Source organism: Pantherophis guttatus, chromosome 1 (genome assembly GCF_059756535.1).
Source record: "Pantherophis guttatus breed Tessera chromosome 1, ASM5975653v1, whole genome shotgun sequence".
Lineage (NCBI taxonomy): Eukaryota > Metazoa > Chordata > Lepidosauria > Squamata > Colubridae > Pantherophis > Pantherophis guttatus.
The window spans coordinates 338676632-338692876 of record NC_142063.1 but is presented as its reverse complement, the minus strand read 5'-3'; the positions used below and the strand labels follow the sequence as shown (position 1 = coordinate 338692876).

The following is a 16245-nucleotide window of genomic DNA, read 5'->3' as shown; positions in this document are numbered from 1 at the left end:
ATGCTTAGCATGTCATGGAAATGCAGCTGCTAGGCTTTTAGTCACCATTAAAGCCAAAAGAGAGAATACTTTGATTTTTTTTTTTTTAAATGTCTGGAAAAAAGGATAAAACTAAACCAAGATCCTGCAAGCTACCTTGTATCTCCTTCCGTTTAAAAGCCATTTAAAAAGTGAATCTACAAGCTGTTTTCATTTTCTCCGACCCCCCCCAATCCTTGGCCCCACTTTTACCTCAGACCAGTGGTGAACTCCAATTTTTTTTTTACTACCGGTTCTGTGGGCGTGGCTTGGTGGACGTGGTATGGCTCGGTAGGTGTGGCTCGGTGGGCGTGGCAGGGCAAGGATACTGCAAAATCTCCATTCCCTCTCCACTCCTGGAGAAAGGAAGTTGCAAAATCTCCATTCCCACCCCACTCTGGGGCCAGCCAGAAGTGATATTTGCTGGTTCTCCGAACTGCTCAAAATTTCCGCTACCGGTTCTTCAGAACCTGTCAGAACCTGCTGGATTTCACACTCCTGCCCCAGACGCTTACAACTCAACTTAAACAGAGCCCACCTGCCCTGCCCCCAAATACCTATCAGTGATAAAGAATGAGCAGCAAGAATCAGGCCACAAACTTCTGAACCCATGATGCACTGCCAGGTAAGAGAGGACCCTGAGAAAAGGTCTTCCAGGCTCTGCTTACCAGAGATGGGAGTTGGGGGGGGGGATTGTGGATAGAGGGAAGAAAAAACCACACCTTCATTGGATCACTTCTAAGCTCCCTGAAAATATAGTACAGATAGTCCTTGCCTTACGACCTCAATTGAGCCCAAAGTTTCTGTGAGGCATTTGTTCAGTGAATTTTGCCCCATTTTATGACCTTTTCTTGATATAGCTGTTAAGTGAATCACCGCAGTTGTTAAGTTAATAACACAACTGCTAAGCGAATCTGGCTTTGCCATTGACTTTGCTTGTCAGAAGGTTGCAAAAGGGGATCACAGACACTGAAACCGTCATAAATATGAACCGGCTGCCCAGCGTCTGAATTTTGTGCATGTGAACACAGGGAATCCTGCAAAGCATTTCGACCGTAAATCACTTTTTTCAGTGCCGTTGTAACTTTGAACACTGTCACCAAATGAAGTGTTGTTAAGTCGAGGACCACCTGTAGTGTTTAGCCAAGAACTTAGGCAAGGCGGTCACCGTGTTCATCCAAAGAGGTTCCCCGAAGTGACAGCAGCAAAGTGACCCCTCAGTTAAGTCAACAGGGACACCAACGTGACAAGGAAGCAAGCTTAGCCCAGAATTTGGCTCCTGACTTGAGATTACTAGCATTCTGATTTTGGGGCAGGGTGTGTCTGTCTTGCGTTTCAGGGAATGAACCTTTAGCAATCTTCACCAGAGCAGCCACTGTGTGTTTGCATTTGCCTCAAGTGCAAGTTGTCCTCAACGTATTGACTACAACAAGGACCAGAATTTCCACTGGTAAGCAAAGCGGTTGTTAAGTGACCAATGCCCAATTTTACAAGTTTTTTTTTTTTTTTTTGGCTATAGTTGTTAATCGAATCACTGCAGCTCTTAAGTGAACCCCTCGGTTGTTAAGTGAATCCGGCTTCCCCCATTGATTTTGCTTGTTGGAAGCCGTCTGGGAATATCACGAATCACAATATCCCAGTATCCGGGGGTGGGCTTCAAAACTTTTAGCAAGGGGTTCTCTGCCCAGTTGCTGGGTGGACATGGCCATGATGAGCATGGCCTAGTCCAGTGATGGGTAACCTTTTTGCCATCGCATGCCAAAAGTGGGGGGAGTGTGGTGGGGTCACACGCACGCACGCCCCGCCCCCTGTGCTCCCCCCGCTTTTGGCATGTGATGGCACGGTGGGCCTGGTAGGCCCATTTTTTGCTCTCCCCAGGCTCCAGAGCCTTTCTAGGAGCCTGGGGAGGGCAAAAACAGCCTTCCCCACACACACCTCGAGGCCCTCCAAAGGCCAGAAACAGTGTGTTTCCTGACTTCTAGTGGGCCCAGAAGGCCCGAAAATCAGTTGGCTGGCGCACGCATGTGTGTCGGAGCTGAGCTCGCATGCCTACCAATATGGCTCCGCATGCCACCTGTGGCACCCATGCCATAGGTTCGCCATCACGGGCCTAGTCGGCCTCCTGCACCATGGGGGCGGGGGTTTGCCTCCCTGGCCTCCTGAGGCTTTCCCCGAGCCTCCAGAAGAGCGAAAACAGCCTCCCCAGACTCTGGAGACCCTTCCCAAACTTCCAGTAGGCCTGTTTTTCACCCTTCCCAGCCTCCGTGTGGGCCCCGCACTTACCTGAATCCAAAACAGGCCACGTGGGGACTCCTGGGTAGGGTGGGGCAGAGTGGGCAGGGCCAGCCAGGAGTGGGATTTGGGGGTTCTCCGAACTGCACATAATCTTAACTAGAGGTTCTCCCGAACCCCTGCGAACCCCCAGCAGCCCACCCCTGCCGGTATCACATGATTCCAGGACACTGCAACTGTTGTAAATGCAAGCTAGTTGCCAAACATCCAAACTTTGATTACATTGTCAGAAATCTGCACTGGTTGTAAGTCACTTTTTTCAACTTTCAAGGTCATGAAACGAAGGCTTGCAAGCCATAGGACTACCTGGAGTCAAATGTTCACCACCGTTGGGTTTGACATTCCTTCATTTTACACCTCAACCCATTGGTGCAAGTAACCGTGAAAGCAACTTGGCTGAGATTTTATTATTTATTAATTTTATTTCTACTAGGAGATACTAGGACTTTAGCATGGAAGGAACAAAATCTTTAAGTTCACGAATGGGAATCTTCTGGGATTTAGGATCTCCAGGGGAAAAAAAAAAGGATCTAATTTTCATGATTCCTTTTGACATTTTTACAAGATTAATGGCAAATCTGAGCAACGCCTGTTTTTGCTTCCTTGCCATGTCATGAGGGAAGCCTCCGTAGCCTTAAGCCCACAGGCAAAAAAAAAAAAAAAACTAAACAAAACAAAACAAACAACCCGCAATATTATGTAGGAAAAAGTCACCTTCTGGAAAGCTGACAACATCAAAAGCTAATAGGAATACCACTTCCAGCCAGCTGTATTGTTAACACTTACGGAGTAAAGTTGCTGAGATGCATAAATATAAAATAACCTTTGAATTAAATATCACACGCAAACAACAGATTTGGAACGGCTGAAGAACAGGCAAACACAAAAAGGCCAAACGTTTTCACAAAAACTGAGCAATTCCCATCTTCCAAGACAAGGGGTGTTATTAATTAGTTTTCTACTCAATATCCCTCCTCCAAGCTACACAGGGCGATCTATAGATTAATGTACTGCAAAGGAACCAAGGTGAGGAAGCTGCTCTTCTGCACCTGTTTAGACCCTCAAATCACTGTTTCTCAACCTTGGCCACTTTTAAGATCTGTGGACTTCAACTCCCAGAATTCCCCAGCCAGCTCTGAGAGTTGAAAGTCCACAGGTCTTAAAAGTGGCCAAAGATGAGGAACTCTGCCTCAAACCATTCCACTACTTTTTAATACAATCATAGAATCATTTGGTTGGAAGGGAATTTGGAGTCCTCTAGTCCAGGGGTGGGCAAATGTGGCTCTTTTACAACCTGTGGACTTCAACTTCCAGAATTCCTGAGCCACCTGTGGACTTCAACTCCCAGAATTCCTGGGCCAGCTTGGCTGTCTCAGGAATTCTGGGAGTTGAAGTCCACAGGTTGTAAAAGAGCCACATTTGCCCACCCCTGCTCTAGTCCAACACACACACATCCTGCCCAAGGCAGGACTACAGGCAGTCCTCGACTTACGACCATAATTGAGCCCAAAAGTTTCTGTTGTTAAGCAAGACAGTTGTTAAATGACGTCTGCCCCATTTTTCAATTTTTCTTGCTGCCGTTCTTAAGTGAATCACTGCAGCTGTTAATTTAGTAACACAGTTGTTAAGGAAAGCTGGCTTCCCCTGTTGGCTTTGTTTTTGTCAGAAGGACACAAAAGATAATCACATGATCCTAGGACACTGCAACCGTCATAAATATGGACTCGGGTTTTTTGTTTGTTTGTTTTTTTTTTTTTAATTTGATTTATATGCCGCCCTTCTCCGAAGACTCAGGGCGGCTTACAATGTGCTCAGCAATAGCCTTCATCCTTTTGTATATTTATACAAAGTCAGCTTATTGCCCCCACAAACTGGGTCCTCATTTCACCTACCTTAGAAAGGATGGAAGGCTGAGTCAACCTTGAGCCTTGGCGAGATTCGAACCCTGCAGTAATTGCAGGCAGCTGGTCTTAATAACCAGCTTAATAACAGGGTGCCTTAAACCCCTGTACTACCAAGGCTCTTACCAAGGTTGCCAGAAGTCCAAATTTTGATCATGTCACCATGGAGATGCTGCAATGGTTGTAAACTGGTCATGAGCCACTTTTTTCGGGGCTGTTGTAACTTCGATTGGTCACTAAACAAATGGTTGTAAGTTGAGGACTACTTATACCATCCCAGACAAATGGTTGTCCAATTCTTTCCTGAAAACCTCCAGCAATGGAGCTACTCCCAACTCAGCAGGGGTGGGATTGAAAAATTTTAGCAACTGCTTCTCTGCCTGGTTGCTGGGTGGGCGTGGCCATGGGGGCGTGGCCTAGTCAGCTTCCTGCACCACGGGGTGAGGGGGCGTTTTCACCCTCCCCAGGCTCCAGAGGCTTTCCTCAAGCCTCCAGAAGGGCGAAAATGGCCTCCCCCGGACTCCGGAGGCCCTATACTTACCTGGCATCCAAAACGGTCTGCGTGGAGACTCCTGGGTGGGGACGGGTGGGGGGGCGGGGTCAGCAACTACAGATTCAGCAAATCAGATTAAAATTAACATCCGGTTTGCCTGAACTGGTCCGAACCGGCTGAATCTCAGCCCTGGAGATAAGCCTTTCCACTGATGAACTGTTCTCACTGTCAGGAAATTCCTCCTTATTTCCAGGTTGGATTCTCCCTCCGAGGAGCTTCCACCCACTGCTTCTTGTCCTGCCCTCAGGTGCTTTGGAGAATAGATGACCCCTTCTTGGTGACAGCCCTACAAGTATTGGAAGATGGCTGTCACCCCTAAGCCTTCTCCTTGTAAAGCTAAATATACCTAATTTCCTTGGTCATTCATCATAGGATTTAGCCTTTTCAGAACCACCTTAACAAACAGAAGTCTTTTTCTTTTTCTTTCTTTTTTTCTTTATTTATTTGGTATCATGGAGCGAGAAAGATGTATATTGTGGTGGGTCTCCATACAATATAAAACAGTCAAGAGTGATGATTACCACCTTCGCCAGAACATCAGCATCATGCAAAATGATTCAAGTATCCTTATCGTTTAGGGCCAATTCTGTCCAAGCTGATTTGAGGGCAGTTCCACCCTAAACACAAACACTTCAGTACTGTTTTGCAATTTTTTGATTGGCTTTTTGTGAACCCAGCCAGATGCAAGATTATGGATAGCAGATGTTCTATAAACATATTTTCCCCGTGTTCTGCAATTGTTTTTAAACCCGATGTGAAAAATGTGAATTAAATAATGACGCTCTCATTCTACTGCAAAGTACACATACTCTAGAAAGTCCATTAAAGCAAATTAGGGAGCGAAGCCGACATGTTTCCACAGCGTGCAAACAGAAGTATATTGTAAAAAAAAAAAAGGGGGGGTGGTGGCAGCTGGGGTATGGGGTGAAATCTTTTCCGGGGGAAATTTCTAGCACTTTATATTCCCTTTAAAATATTGCCAACCCACATCATTGATTATGGAAACCTGCAAAAAAATTTGCATTGGGGATTTCCATCAGAAACTCACCCATGCAAAATGCTCAAATTCAAATGTTCTGAAGGCCCACGTCGCTGAAAAGGGGTTCTGTCAGGAAAATACTTGCTGATGATTAGATACTTGATTCAAATACTTGAGGCTGTCAAACTGGCGCCTGCCTTCATGCATATTGGAAAATTTGGTTAATATCAGAATTGTCAGGATTCAAGATGAGCAAAGCTATTCGAAGGACATTTGCTAAAATTTCTGGCCTACTTTAGGTGGGCAGCAGATGAGGGATTGATAAAATGCCCCTCAAGACTGCCACAGAAATTTCCTATTTCTTTAAACACACCCATCCACCGACCTCTGTTGTATATTTCCAGAGCGCTGAACAATATTACTTTTTCCACACTTATGACCATTGCAGCATCCCCATGGTCACCTGATGAAAATGTCTGTTAACAACTCTATTACTAACTAAACAACTGCAGTGATTCACTTAACAACCATGGCAAGAAAAATCATAAAATGGGGCAAAACTCACTTAACAAACGTCTCACTTATTTAGCAACAGAAATGTTGGGCTCACTTGTGGTCGTAAATCTGTCGTAAATTTGTTTTTTAATGTCTGCTTTTGATTAATAAATTGTTGGTGATGGTTCTATATAATTGATATAATTATTATATTAATAATTATGGACTGTTAATAATGAATATTAAAAAGATAAAGGTTCCCCTTGCGCACATGTGCTAGTTGTTCTCGACTCTAGGGGGCGGTGCTCATCTCCATTTCAAAGCCGAAGAGCCAGCACTGTCCGAAGACGTCTCTGTGGTCATGTGGCCGGCATGACTAAACGCCAAAGGCGCACAGAACACTGTAACCTTCCCACCAAAGGTGGTCCCTATTCTTCTACTTGCATTTTTTACGTGCTTTCAAACTGCTAGGTTGGCAGAAGCTGGGACAAGTCATGGGAGCTCACCCCATTACGCGGCGCTAGGGATTCGAACCGCTGAACTGCTGACCTTTTAATCGACAAGCTCAGCATCTTATCCACTGAGCCACCGCGTCCCTATTAATAAGTATGGACTGTTAATAATGAATATTAATGAATAATAATTAATGTTATTGTTTCTAAAATTGATGTACATCACCCTGAGTACTTTTAATGGAACAGCAACCAATAATATATTTTAAACGAATAAAGCACCACATTAATTATGCTTCCCTCAAAATTGAGCCATCTCTCTCTCTCCCACCTTCCCCCCCTCCCCTTCTCTGTGTGAACACAGATAGTTAAGTTTTGAGATGACTAATCTCCCACTTCCCTCTTTAAGCTTCCAGGGAGAGATACCATTATGCAGGGCACACTGTTAAATACATTTCAAGTCCAAACTGTGGGTTTTGGTTCACTTCCAAAAAAAATGTTAGCTGGTGGTGTGAAACATCTCTTTCAATTCTCCGCAGTGGATCTCCCTAGACAACGGCCAGATAAAGAAGCAATTTATCATCCCGCTAAAGGTTGTGCGTAATGTATTATCTGCCTTCCGTGGGGAGAGGCACATTTTGTGCCACCCCACTGCTGCAAGCTGACCTACAGTCCTCCATTTTGAGGTGCCGTAGCAACACAGAATGAATACAAGGAAAGAACTAGGACCAGTAGGAAACAGTAAGTCCTAGGTAAAACACTTTAAAAGATTTATTGGGGATAGCCTACTAATTAATTTGATCTTTTTAAAAATACCGTATTTTTCAGAGTATAAGACGCACCAGAGTATAAGACGCACCTTAGTTTTTGGGGAGGAAAATAAGAAAAAAGCTGATTGGCAGGTGGATCGGCCTCCTGGATCATGTTCCCAGAGGTGAATTTGAAAAACTTTTTTTCTTGCCTCTGAAAGCCTCTGAAACAGAGCTTCAGAAAAAAAGCCTCTGAAGCTCTGTTTGAGAAGCTGGGCCGGGCTACATTCGGAGTATTAGACGCACCCAGATTTTCACCCTCTTTTTTGGGGGAAAAAGGTGCGTCTTATATTCTGAAAAATACGGTATGTATTGTGCACTACAGAGGAATGGTCTGCTTCAGGGGTGAAATCCAACGGGTACTGACAGGTTCTGGGGAACCGGTAGCGGAAATTTTGAGCAGTTCAGAGAACCGGCAAATACCACCTCTGGCTGGTCCAAGAGTGGGGTGGGAATGGAGATTTTGCAATATCCTTCTCCTGGAGTGGGGAGGGAATGGGGATTTTGCAATATCCTTCCCCTGGAGTGGGGTGGGAATAGAGATTTTGCAGTATCCTTCCTCTGCCACACCCACCAAGCCACGCCCACCAAGCCACACTACACCTACCAAGCCACGCCCACAGAACTGTCTGTGAAGGCAAAGAAAGCTGAAGTCAAGACCATAAGCACAATCACAATTTCACTTCATCACCAATTCACTTTGCAACTGAGTTTCTGCTCTCAGCTGTGGTCACCAAACGAGGATTCCCTGTAGTTGGGACTGGTTCACGAACGAGAACTTTTGTTATTGTCATTTTTTTTTTCAAACAAATCAGCAAAACATAACATGGGACAAGCATCACCCGCCTCGATCTACCAACCATTTCATTTTAAATCTTCAAAGAAATGTGAAAATGGGTGAATGAGGGGGAAAAAAGAAACCCAGCTGTAGCACCCCATACATCCAGCGATAACTGGAAGTATGAAATGCATTTCAACAGCTCCGCCAGTGCCATCGCATCGCTCAATTTAAAGGATATTTATAAAGACAGACTTATTTATTTTTGTAGGATGGTTTAGATTACTTTTGTCATATGCTCTTCAGCCCAAAAACGGATATTTTCCATTCGATAGATATTGGAGGCTGCAGATTAGTTTCACTAAAGCTGATGGGTAACAGTTGCTCAAGGGAGGAAAGTAATTGTCATTCAGTGCTTACCATCAATGCGCTAAAAATAATTTGTTTCAGAGTTCTCAAAAGAAACCGAATCGGCTTCGCTGTCCTGCCTCCCTCCCAAAAACGCTGCTTCTCTTCCTGTAACCTCACCTAACATTTGCATGAAAGGCTTACACAGAGTGGCCTTACCTGTACACTTCTCAAAAACACATCCCGTGTACACAGTTACTACAGGTAGTCCTTGACTTAAGACCACAATTGAGCCCAACACTTCTGTTGCTAAGTGAGATGGTTCTTAAATTGGGCCCCTTTTTACCCCCTTTCCTGCCACAGTTGTTAAGTGAATCCCTGCAATTGTTACGTTAGAAGCAGGGTTGTTAAGTGAATCTGGCTTCCCCACTGACTTGCTTGTCGGAAGGTCGCGAAAGGGGATCACATGACCCCGGGACCCTGCAACCGTCATAAATAGGAATCAGTTGCCAAGGGGCTGAATTTTGACCATGTACCCATAGCAGTGATGGGATTCAAAAATTTTTACTACCAATTCTGTGGGTGTGGCTTGGTGGGCGTGGCGTGCCATGGCATGGCTTGATGGGCGTGGCAGGGGAAGGTTACTGCAAAATCCCCATTTCCTCCCGATCAGCTGGGACTCGGGAGGCAGAAAATAGATGGGGGCGGGGCCAGTCAGAGGTGGTATTTACTGGTTCTCCGAACTACTCAAAATTTCCGCTACCAGTTCTCCAGAACTGGTCAGAACCTGTTGAAACCCAATTCTGACCGATTGGGATGCTCAACGATTGTAAGCGTGAAAAACGATCGTAAATCACTTTTTTCAATGCTGTTGTAACTTTGAACGGTCACTAAATGGACTGTTGAAAGTCGAAGACTTCCTATAATGAAATAATGGCTGCACTGATGATGTTACCTAATTTGGTAATGAAATATCTGCAAGAAAACCACCAAGCTCAGAGAACACCAAGCCCCCTTCGGTTCAATCCTGAACTACAAATATTCTACTCTATCAATGGCTGCACTATCAAACTACATTTTTTTGTGACTGATGATGTAACTATCACTGTAACTTTGGTGTTTCCTTTCTTTTGACTTGACTATTTGACTCAGGGCGGCTTACAATGCACTTATAGCAACAGCCTTCATTCTTTTGTATATACCTGCTTATTAGGGCTTTTGGCCCCCCCCTCCATAAGCAGCGTTTCTACAAAGTCAGCCTATTGCCCCCACTATCCAGGTCGGATTTACCTACCTCGGAAGGATGGAAGGCTGAGTCAACCTTGAGCCTGGTGAGATTTGAACTCGCACTAATTGCAGGCAGCTGGCAGCTAAGTGCTACATAACAGCAATCTGCTGCACCATCAAGGTTCTATATGTGTTGGTCTTCTGGGTACCACCAAAAAAAAAACCTTTGTAATTTTACCACCACCCCAAGTTAACTTTTGATGAACTTTTAATGTGCACAGTCACTCATGCCCTCGTCACCACTCGCCTTGACTACTGCAACGCTCTCTACATGGGGCTCCCCTTGAAGAGCACCCGGAGGCTCCAACTGGTCCAGAATGCAGCAGCGCGGGTAGTGATGGGAGCAGCATGGCGCTCCCATGTAACACCGCTCCTGCGCGAGCTGCACCGGCTCCCAGTGGTCTTCCGGGTGCGCTTCAAGGTGTTGGTTGTCACCTTTAAAGCGCTCCATGGCATCGGGCCTAGCTATCTTCGAGACCGCCTGCTGCTACCGACGACCTCCCATCGTCCCGTGCGCTCCCACAGAGAGGGCCTCCTCAGGGTGCCATCATCCAATCAATGTAGGCTGGTGACTCCCAGGGGGAGGGCCTTCTCTGTGGGGGCACCTACCCTCTGGAATCAGTTGCCCCCGGAGATAAGGAGAATCCAAGACCTCAGCGCCTTCCGCGCCCTGCCCTTAAAACCCACTTTTTCCAGCAAGCCGGGCTGGCTTAAGAAGAAATTTTAAATGTTTTAATTGGTTTGTATTTTTAATTTTGGGCCAAATTTATATATATTTTAATTGTTTTTAATATTTGTATTTCATGTTTTTTAATTCTGGCTGTACACCGCCCTGAGTCCTCAGGGAGAAGGGCGGTATATAAATTTAAAAATAAATAAATAAATAAATAAATAAATAAAGAAAGAAAGAAAGAAAGAAAGAAAGAAAGAAAGAAAGAAAGAAAGAAAGAAAGTAAGTCACATTTTAAACTACTCTTGCCCTATTTTAATTGTTTATATTCAGTTTTTACACCTTGAACATTTTATATGTTTTTAACATTTTATTTGTTCCGCTGCCCAGAGTCCCTCTGTGAGGGAGTTGGGCAATTGCTAAATGTGATAAATAAAACAAACAAGCAAGCAAACAGTGAGTCCAGCTCATTCATCAAATTCACCCTTGTCTGCCAATTCTCCACTCCATTTCTTGAATGCTCATGCGGGTCTTAAGGAAGAATTGTGCCACTGCTCAACCAAGAAAAGCTTTTTTTTTTTTTTGAATGGCCACAATTCTATACACCAACCAACTGTCAAATCTGATTTGAAACTGTCTTCAGAACTTTGAGAGATTTGAATGTCCCACCGCATGGCCAGAGTATTAGTTGGAAAGCTAACTCAAGACCCCATCAATGTAATACTGGACAAATTGTGAGATCCCAAATCTCTATTAGTAACCTTCCCCCCCTCCAAAAATGTCAAAAGAACAGAAACACTAGAGAAAAAATGACTGAGAGTTGCATGGAGGCGATTTTCAAGATGCTTATGGACTCCAGATCTGTAAGATTTTTACCCTTTCCCTATACAGGCCATGCCATCTCTACTGTAGAAACCTCACTGGGAAAATGCAACCAACTACTTGTATCTCCTCTATTGCACTCAGGTACAACTTTCAACTCCCAAATTCTTACATGCACATTAGTGCACTCATAAATTTCCTGAATTGGCCAGAATAGGGCCCACAACAGTGGTGAAATCTCAATTTTTTTTACTACCGGTTGTGTAGGCATGGCTTTGGTACGCATGGTGTGGCTTGGTGGGCGTGGCAGGGGAAGGATATTGCAAAATCTCCATTCCCACCCCACTCTGGGGCCAGCCCGAGGTGATATTTGCCAGTTCTCCAAACTACTCAAAATTTCTGCTACCGGTTCTCTGAACTACTCAAAATTTCCGCTACTGTATTTAATATTACACATAATCACTGCAGCCAGATTGGCGCTCGCCCAATATTGGAAAACTGATCAACTGCCAACAGATCAATTGATAATCCAAAAAATCTATAACTGTGCGGAAATGGACAAACTAACATTTGAAATGAAGGATAAGGTAGACTCAAAATGTTATATAGCGTGGAATAGGTGGTATGATTGGATAACTCGTAGAAATGAGAGTAAATGTAAAATTTTATATGATAATAACAATTAACAAATATGCACCGTTAATAAGATAATGAACGTGTGACCAAAGTCATTCTTTCTTTTTATGTATTGTGGTCTGTATTAATGTATATGTATCTTATATATACATGGTATAATATTTTATTTTTTATATGTCTAATAAAGTTTGGGTTTTTAAAAAAAAAAAAAAAATTCCGCTACTGGTTCTCCAGAACCTGTCAGAACCTGCTGGATTTCACCCATGGCCCACAACTAGTGTGATCCATAGCAGGGGTCTTCAACCTTGGCCACTTTAAGACTTGTGGACTTTAACTCCCAGAATTGCTCAGCCAGCATGTCTTAAAGTGGCCGAGGTTGGAGACCCTTGATCCATAGCAATACGACTGCATGATGTTGGGGGGGGGGGTTGTCAGATTGGTAGCTCAAATACATCTGGAGGACACCAAAGAAAACTACATGGAATTAGACTTCTTTCATGGATGACAAACAAGTTACAATCTTAGCTTTTGAAAACCCACGGTGGTTTCAAGTAACAACCGCAAGCATGACCTCACTGTTATGAAACATGCCCAGTTTGGTTACTTCTCCCACTCCTATCTTCATCTTGAAATGAGCTTCCTTTGGATCCCATTAAGCAGGGTTAGCAAAGTAAACTGCCCATGGAGATATGTATGGTCCTCGCCCACCAACCCACCTTCACACAAGCTTTAAAAACCTGGATGTTCCTTGAGGCCTTGGGTTAGTGTCAGGGCTTTCCAAGGCAATATTTGTCTGGATGGGGTATGATCAGGAGTGAAAATTATTGGCTTTTTTTATGAGGCATTTTTTTTTAACTTATTTCATTTTGAAGCTATCCAAATTTGTTTCGGAGTTTGATGCCAAGAAATAAGGGAGGGAGGGAGGGAGGGAGGGAGGGAGGAAGGAAGGAAGGAAGGAAGGAAGGAAGGAAGGAAGGAAGGAAGGAAGGAAGGAAGGAAGGAAGGAAGGAAGGAAGGAAACAGTAGGGAGGGAGGGAGGAAGGCTAACATGTTTATGAACAACAATTCACAATGAACACAGTTGTCAGATCTTATCAGCGACAATCAGGATTAGAAAAGAAAAGCTAAGGAAAGGTTGTCTCTGAGCTCGGATTAAGAAGATTTATTAGGAAGCCAAGGTGAATTCTAGAAAGCACGTTTGCCTTCAAGTGTGGAACCAATATAGAGATAGTCCTCGATTTACAACCATTCATTTAGTGTCCAAAGTTACAATGGCACTAAAAAAAAGTGAAATGACCATTTTTTATACTTACAACCATTTCAGCATCCTCATGGTCACGTGATCAAAATTCAGATGCCTGGCAACTGACTCATATTGCATAAACATATTGCATAAACAGAGGGATAGAATCAACATCACGTGAAGTGTTAATACCACTTTATAATGCCTTGGGAAGGCCACACTTGGAATACTGCATTCAGTTTTGGTCGCCACGATGTAAAAAAGATGTGGAGACTCTAGAAAGAGTGCAGAGAAGAGCAACAAAGATGATAAGGGGACTGGAGGCTAAAACATGTGAAGTACAGTTGCAGAAACTGGGTATGTCTAGCTTAATGAAAAGAAGGACTAGGGGAGACATGATAGCAGTCTTCCAATATCTCAGAGGCTGCCACAAAGAAGAGGGAGTTAAGCTATTCTCTAAAGCACCTGAGGGCAGGACGAGAAGCAATGGATGGAAACTAATCAAGGAGAGAAGCAACTTAGAGCTAAGGAGAAATTTCCTGACAGTTAGAACAATTAATCAGTGGAACAACTTGCCTCCAGAAGTTGTGAGTGTTCCAACACTGGAAGTTTTTAAGAAGATGTTGGATAACAATTTGTCTGAAGTGGTGTAGGGTTTCCTGCCTAGGCAGGGGGTTGGACTAGAAGACCCCAAAGGCCCCTTCCAACTCAACTCTTCTCTACTCTACTCTACTCTACTCTACTCTACTCTACTCTACTCTTTACACTGGCTACAAAATGCTTCCTTGGTGTCTTTTGGTTTCTATAAGATTCCGTATCAAGAAACACTTTTCAAACTTCTTCACCTTCTTGGTGATCCATTCCAAATGGGGAGTTAATGATGAGGTTCTGAGAGAGCTCATTTAAGGATCCTCTCTCCTTATACAGTGCCCAACTATGCCTAGAATTATTCAGCAGTTACGGACAACTTGTTAAGACTCCGGCTTTCTTTTACATAAAGGTCTGGGGGGGGGGGAAGAGACATTTTATAAAGGAGAATAGTTAGATTGATCAAAAGAGCTCTCAAGGTCAACAAGTTATATGGGGATAGTCAACTCTCATTTACTGTAGTTGAGTTAGTTACGATGGTCAACACTAAGATCCTTGAAACTGACCTATGATTTTCTGCCTAGCTGGCAACAAACCTATGTTGAACTAACTGCTCTCTCCTTTTTTGGAAGACATTAATCATGTACACACCCCATCAGTTTCAATGCATAAAAAGATAAGATGTCCGTAAGCTTATTTCCAATGCAAAGATCTTCAGTTCTTATTACCTAAAAAAAAAAAAAAAATCTCCTGCGATTTCTGTCTTAAAACTCTGGCCAAGTGTAGGTTCTTAAACAAAATGTTCTCCCTATCTTGAGATAATCACCCAACTTTCATTCGAGCCTACAAGTGCATTTGAAAAAGTACTGTTATCACTGGAAAAAGCACTCTTTTGGCACTACTCCAAACAAATGACAAGGCGAAATACAACTGACAATTGACAACTGCAGCTTTCCCGTCTTTTGTGCTTAGCGCGATCCAAACTCTTTCATGTTCCCTCCTGCAAAGACAAGTATATCACTCTGATATAATATCCAGAACGCCAAGGTCAGGTATTTTGAAGCTTTCACAGTAAATTCATGGCAGTGCTCAGCACTCATTTGTTTTGTGCTACCTCTAGGATTACAAACAAAGACACACACACACACAAAAGTAAGAAGTTTCTAACTCTACCAGCTTCACTTCATCAAGTCAGGAAAGTTGAAGAGGTTTCTTAAAACTTAAGCATCTGCAGAAATATCTAACGCATACTAATTTAAATATATATTGTGAATAGTAGTAGTAGTAGTAGTAGTAGTAGTAGTAGTAGTAGTAGTAGTAGTATCCATCTTTCAAATACAGACAGATCGTCATTTGGAACACAACACGCCAGATATCACAGTTGTTGAGGGCCGAAGTGTACAGTTTATTGACATCGCTGAACCAGGAGACGCCAGAGTTGAAGAAAAAGAACTGGAAAAAATTTATTTATTTATTTATTTATTTATTTATTTATTTATTTAATTATTTAATTAATTAATTAATTAATTAATTAATTAATTAATATGCCGCCCTTCTCCGGAGACTCAGGGCGGCTTACAATGCGTTAAGCAATAGCCTTCATTCTTTTGTATATTTTATACAAAGTCAGCTTATTGCCCCCACAAACTGGCTCCTCATTTCACCTACCTTAGAAAGGATGGAAGGCTGAGTCAACCTTGAGCCTTGGAGAGATTCGAACCAGCAGAAATTGCAGGCAGCTGTGTTAATAACAGGGTGCACTAAACCCCTGTACTATCAAGGCTCTAAATCACGAAATATTGTGACTTGGCCATCGAAACTACATGGCTATGGATGAAACATGTAACAGTGATACCCATTGTCATCGGGGCACTTGGTACCATGTCCAAGAATTTTACAAAACACATCAAGAAATTGCAGCTTCCTGCAATAACACCAGCGGAACTGCAAAAAAACTACACTACTCAGAACATCATATATTTTAAGAAGGTACTTGGTTGATACCTAGGACACTGGCAGCAACCCGTATCAACCATTAGCACCAGTCAGTTGTGTTTGTGACACATTTTTAAATGATCAGTTGACTGAGTTTCATGTTTAATGAATAAAGGACATAATAATAATGAAGATGATGATGATGATATAAACTGTTATGTTTTTACCGGTTCCAGACTGTGAATTGAATTGAATTGAATTGAAGATTAACAATCATCATCATCATCATCATCATCATACCCCTAAGAGATTAACCTGAATCTTCTATCAATAGTTCAAAGAAGATTTAAAAGGCATTACACTATAATTTTACCCTCATTTGTAGGTCTGCAGTGATCCAAACTTGTGCAAGTGTACAACACTACGGAGAGTCCTCAAC

At 43.2% G+C, this 16245-nt stretch overlaps 1 protein-coding gene and 1 long non-coding RNA gene across 15 annotated transcripts in view; one reads left to right on the top strand and one right to left on the bottom strand.

The window, feature by feature from the left end:
* The window catches only part of MSI2 (musashi RNA binding protein 2), a 645448-nt gene that overhangs the window by 328076 nt on the left and 301127 nt on the right, over positions 1–16245 (bottom strand). The gene's annotated exons all lie outside the window — the stretch shown is intronic.
* Positions 11255–16245, top strand: part of LOC117667426 (uncharacterized) — a 13828-nt gene continuing 8837 nt past the window's right edge. Inside the window, exon 1 of the long non-coding RNA XR_004592039.2 lies at positions 11255–11445. This is a non-coding gene — a long non-coding RNA (uncharacterized LOC117667426). The remainder of the gene's footprint in view (positions 11446–16245) is intronic.